Source organism: Gekko japonicus, unplaced genomic scaffold, assembly GCF_001447785.1.
Source record: "Gekko japonicus isolate JY-2015 unplaced genomic scaffold, Gekko_japonicus_V1.1 scaffold1048, whole genome shotgun sequence".
Lineage (NCBI taxonomy): Eukaryota > Metazoa > Chordata > Lepidosauria > Squamata > Gekkonidae > Gekko > Gekko japonicus.
The window spans coordinates 215883-222032 of record NW_015166454.1 but is presented as its reverse complement, the minus strand read 5'-3'; the positions used below and the strand labels follow the sequence as shown (position 1 = coordinate 222032).

The window sequence follows — 6150 nt, the reverse complement described above, 5'->3', positions numbered from 1 at the left end:
AAAAGGATGTATGTGTGTGTGGGGAGTTTTTTCTGGGAGCGATGAAAAATTTCAGTAATTCATTATACCCAGTTTATATTTTTATCTTAAAGAAGCAGTGTGTTTTGTAGCTATGGCTTTCATCTCTTTGTAGGCAGGCTTTCAAAGTCCCAAATGTTACAGTTACTCAGGATTTCCAATGAGTTTGTAGATCTTGCTTATTCAGTGCTGTGTTTTTGTATGCTTTTATTTAAAATTTTGGTTCACACTTTATATGGTGGGAACTGCTGCATAGCCAATACATCTGAAAATTGACTGTGCATTACAGAAACCATAAAGTTAAAAATTTGTCTTCAGAATACCTTCTAAAGCTGTGTTCTATAGGATCTTAGTATTGTACATAAAACTATGAGCAGGAGTTACCATGGGATGTTTATGTCCTTCCACTTCATGTTATGCAGAATGTCACAATGGTTCAGCTTACATGTAATGGCACATCATGGGCTGGCAGTTAATGTGTGAACTGGTTCAGGTAATCTAGTCTACCATATCTAGGTTAGTATGAAGAATGGTGATAAAGATATCCCTGCATACCTAGGATTCTTTGTCACACAATCAATACAATTAAAATGGCCGATCAGTTCATTCCAGGTCTTGCTGCAGTGCTCACTTTGTAAGTGAGGATTTTCAGACAGACGATATATTCCGGAAGAGGAACGGGAAAACAAAGCGGTGCAGTCTGAAATGCCAAACTGCTTCTGATCCGGCTCTTTTCCGGGAGGGGAAAGCCCTGTGTGAAATGGCAGCCCTGTACCGGTTCACTTCAAAACGGATCATTACCGGCTTGAAACCGGGTGAAACTGGCTCTAAAACGGGTTCTGTCTGAAATGACAGACCAGAAACTGTTTGGGAACCGTTCCTCTTCCGGAATATATCGGCTGTCTGAAATTCCTCACTTTGTAAGTATGTGGACTTTACCTCTGTTCTACCTGGCTGTATGCCATGGTTGTTCAACTACTGAAATCCTGTTTAAGAAAACAGATGGAAGAAGTACATGCTTGTAGTAGGGTGAATAAAATCAATTGGTCTACATGGTGAGCAGTTGTACTTGTACAACTTTGCTAATGTGGAGACAGCTACAAGTGGAGCTTATTTAAAGCTCCCACAGTGGCAGTAAGGAACCAGAGTTGGACTTGGGATGTTTGGACCCTTCTCTTTCTCCATTTAAAATGGGACAGAAATAACCTTTTGCATGTGTGCTGTGTTTCAATTGTTTGTCGACTGCCAAGCCTTGTAAGAATGTGTGTCAGCAGTGAGTGCTTGCTGTTCTGGAAAAGGTGCCCTGATCCTGCTTCTTCCAGAAGCAGTTGAGAGTTGGCATGTTGTTGGCGAAAGCCAGATGTAGTGTTTGTAAGGTGGAGATGGAAGGAATGGCAGGTGGTGGAGCTGGTGTCTGCTGCTCTTCTGTGCTGTCTAATCTAATGGTTCTGATTCGTCAAGAAAGCTGTATTAAAGAAAACTTATGCTGCGATAAATCTCTTCATTGTTAAGATGCCACAGCACTCTTGTTTTTACTTTGGAAGTCTAATACTGCTGCCCCTCCAGAATTTACTTCCTAGCCTTGAAGCTATTACTCACCATACTTTGCTTGATCAAGTAGGAACGCATTTTGTTTCTTTCTTTCTTTTTGTAAATCCCTGAAGGGATATTTTAATTTTTGCAATAAACTACAAAACTACAAAGAAAATATTAGGGAGGGAACTACATCTAGGGATAAAGAATAGATAACCATACTATACTAAAACCCCAAGAGGAGGAGATCTTATCCCTGTTAGTGTAAGTGTTAATACTATAAGTGTTAGTATCACAATATACTTGTAGAGTTCTTGTTTATCTCAGCTTCAATGTTTATGTGTTAATATGTTAGTTGTTATGAGATAATTTTATGATCATCTTCTTGTTCTTTGCTTCAAAAGGCTATTTTCTGAGTCCTTCTGCCTTTACTTCGGCTTTCTGTCTCTAAAGTCATATACAACTCTGGCAGCACCTGCTCCCGTTTCTGCAGCAGAGTCCTCTTCCATTCCAGAGGTGGCAGAGTCACTAGATTTCGTTTCCTCTTCCTTGGACTCTTCCTCCGTTCCCAACTGGCGCTGCAAAACCTCTTTAGCTTTGAAAGTGGAGTCTATCTTCTCTCTTTTATCGTTGATCTTAAAGATGACACCCTCTGGAATCGCCCACCTATACGATATTCCATTGGTTTGAAGGAAAGAAATTAAATCCTTATAATTTTTCCTCTTTTGTCGGATTTCAAATGGAATATCTTTTAAGGTTTTGATGGTTATAATTCCCATTTTCAGTGGAGTTGCTAATGTCGCTTTTAAGATAGCATCTCTGGTCTGTCTTCTTGAGAATCTGACCACGATTTCTCCAGGCAGGCTATTTTTTTTAATATAATTGGAGTATGCCCTATAGGCCATCTCCATTTCTTTTACCAGCTCATCCGCTGTTAAGCCTATTGCTGGAGTGATGATCTCGCTGAGCAACCTCCTCAGGTCCTCCTTCTCTGCTTCAGGAACTCCCTGGAACCCTAGAATTATGTTAGCTTTTTCCATCTGTAGTTGCAGCAAACGGCTTTCTTGAAAGTTTTTCTTTGTTTCAACTTCTCCCATTCTTTTCTTCAATTTCTTACTTGTGGTGTCTATCTCTTTAATTTTCTCAGTTGCCTGCTCCACTTTCTTCTCCATTTCTTTCAGCTGGAGCTGCTGAGATGCAAAGTTCTTATTCATCACGGTCAATTGCTGGTTAATACCATCTAGTTGCTCCATCACCGGCATGAGCATATCCGCTAGCATTTTAATTGCTACCTTTTCTGGTTTTGGGCTCTGGCTGCCTGGCGGTTTCGTTTTCAGCTTTCTTTGCTGGGCTGCCATTTTCTCCGATTTGTTTATAGTTTCTAACGTTTCTTCCCGGCTCGAAAAATCGCCCCACGATGATGGTAATCAAGTAAGTCTCTCAAAACACACTCGTCGTGTTTCCTCCCCTCTCCCCCTTCATATCGTTTATCAGTTCATTCACATAACAGGCGTCCCTCTTTGTGTCCGCTTTTATCAGAGGGGGGGAATCCGCTTTTACAATAATCCGGTTTATTCTGAACTCACGTTCATTGTCGGTCAGTTTCTCTGACCTCGCTCACTTTAAATGCCATTCCGCTTGATCTCCGGTGCTTGTCCCGGTCAAACCAGCTAGTGCCCAAAGGCCACACAGCATCTGGACCATCAGGGCGGAGGGGAGCCTCAATTCTCTGGCATTATGCCATCGAAGAGACTACTCCTCAAAAGCCCTCTGGCCTGGAGCCTATTACAAAGGCTCCGTGGGGGTGTCACTTGAGGTGGCACCCCTCCAAGCCGCTGGTGTGCGGATCGCTCTCCTGCGGTTCGGGGAGAACGTCCGCCATTGCTGCTCCATAAACTGGAAGTGGAACACATTTTCCCTTGAAGTATTTGTGTATTGTTTGAAATTCCTTGTTCAACTGGATTATTTAAAATTACACGACTTTCAGGCCATTTTATTTATTCAAAATTCATATCCTGCCTCTCAGTAAAGTGAGCTTCCAGATATGTTGGTAATATTTCATGAAAAAGATTCAAGAATCATTTAAAGAAAGTTAAGATCATTTTAATGTTCCAGCCTATCAGAAAACAGTTCTGTTCTCTGATACGCAGCATGAGCCTGAGTAGAACATTTTTAAAAGTTCAGCAAGTGTTTTTTATTACAGTGAAGAATTAAGCTGTGGCAAAGGTATGCTAGAAGTAGAATCAGCTAGAATGTCAGCTGCTTTTACAACATGATTTACTATTTAGTGCAGTAATATCAAATTATCATAATGAGGTCAAACTTGGAATACTTTCAGAATGTAGAATATGCATGAAGACTGTGCAGAAACATTAGCTGAGCAAGTACATTATCTTCAGGAGCAAGATTCTAGAGAAAAGCTTGACCCACAGATCAGTATGTTAGATTACATTTTCTGTACCACTATATTTTTTATTTGATCCTCACAACAACCCATTGAGAAAGGTTAGTCTGAGAGTATGTGATTGGCCCAAAGTCACCTGGTGAGCTTCCACAGCACCTGGGTTTCCCAGATTCTAGTCAAAAACTCTAATCACTACACCATGCTGGCTTTAGTTTAGGATATGAATTTAGGATATGAATTTTGAATAAAGAGTCACTGAACTTTGCAACTTTACTGAGGACGCTTTGGCTAAACAATCTTTGGAAGGCACTTTCTGGACCGGAAATTATTATCAGTGAAACATGTTATGTGATTGCACCTTTGGAGGCCTCATTTATACTTTTATTCTGTGCCTAGTGGTTTCACCTTGGAACAATTCTTTTCTGGTCCTTCTTGTATCTGTGTTACATAATTGTATGATTGGCTTGTACTATAAGCCAATATGCTCCTCATTATGTTTGACCTCTGAAGAAGGCCTATACAGCCCGAAACGCATCAGGTCAAGTCCATTGGCCCTTGTGTGCTAAATATTGGCATTTTTGCATGAGGTGTGATTGGGCCCTCATATGCTTTTTAATTCTTTGTTAATAAATAGATGTACCTTTTCATACGATATAATTAAGTTTTTATTGTTGGCCCTCTATTCTTTTAGACTTACCTTTTTAGGTTCTGGAACCCAGGTTTCAGGGTTAAGTTTCCCCCACCCCTTTTTTTGTCCCTTGTTTAGTAGGTGGTTGCCATTGAAGATTAGCAAGCAGCCAGTCCTGTGTGAGTCTTGTAAGTTGTGTAGTAACACACTGTTTAGTGGCTGCTGCTGGGCCTGGCCCTCATGAGTTGTCCCTCAAAGGCCAAAACAGCCCTGGAAAAGGCCCTTCCCCCCTGCTTTTTTTGCTGACAGAGACCAAGGCTTGAAGCCTTGGCAGTACAGTTGTGGTGCCTAGCAGTGGTCACTTGGGGCATCTTTTTCTTAAAGCTACAGGTGCTTCTTTTAGTTGGGAGTCTGAACTCCCTAGTGTACTACACTTGATTTGATCTTAGCCAAAGATCTACAAACTTGGGATTTTCTCATGTATATAGAAAGATCTGTCTTGTCTGTCCATGGCTCCAGTTTCCAAATGCAAGTATCCACTGATGAGGCAGTGTTGAGAATTAGGCATATTGATACACAGTAGTGTAATCCACTGAGCCAGTCTTTTTATTAAAGTACCTTCTTGAAGCAGCCCTGTAGCCAGAATTTTTTTGGTTGGGGGGGCACATGGGGGCAGACCAGAACCAGCAGAGTTATTTCCCTTTCCTTCTTCAGCCTCCCTGCCACAGTGGGGGCTGGGGAAGGGGGGGAAGAGAGAGAGAGAGAGAGAGAGAGATGGCATGCATTCTCTCTGCTTCCCTAGCTCCCCCCCCCGCGGCAGGCGGGCGGAGGTTGGGGGAGGAAAGAGAAGCAGCCCTGCTGCTTCTGGTCAGTTTCACTCCTTCTCCATCAGCTGTTAGGTGTAACAGTTGATGGGGGTTGAAACTGACCAGAAGTAGCAGGGCAGCTTCCCTGGAAGTGCTGGTGAGGCTGCAGAGGGGCAGGGGTAAGGGGCGCAGTGCACTGGGGGTGGAGTAGGTCTCATCAGTGGCAGGGCTCTGCCCCCAAATGCCCCACTGTGGCTACGGGCCTGTCTTGAACCACTGCATTGTAATATATCCCTATTTATAAAAATGCCTTCCTGAAGAATTCTGTTTTGCATAGTTTGTGGAATGCCAGAATGCCTTCCTGACTTTCTCACGCATGCTATTCTATTGGGGGGGGGGCGGCACAACAGAAAATGGACATGTGTGGGCAGTTGTTGATCTCACCCATTTGCAGGGTTTAAATAGAATCAGATTAAGTTCTTAAAGCTGATGTGTGAAGTCATAGGTTGCAGCTAGGGTTGTTAAATGTTGTGGAGAACATGTCCTGTCTTTTTAATAGAGCCAAGAGATGATGTTTAACTCCATGCCATGAAAAGCTTCAGCTGTCCATTTCCACAAATTAAACCTCTATTAAAGACTCAGGACATTTTTTTCGCAAGCCAGTTGCCAACCCCAGCTGCAGAGTTTACTCCTGTAAACTAGAAAAATATGCTTTTCTGAACATCTTTTGCCTTATAGGGTTACGTCCAAAGAACCGTGTT

General features: G+C 42.3%; 1 protein-coding gene across 1 annotated transcript in view; it reads left to right on the top strand.

The window, feature by feature from the left end:
- The window catches only part of KIAA1109 (KIAA1109 ortholog), a 217015-nt gene that overhangs the window by 16808 nt on the left and 194057 nt on the right, over positions 1–6150 (top strand). The gene's annotated exons all lie outside the window — the stretch shown is intronic.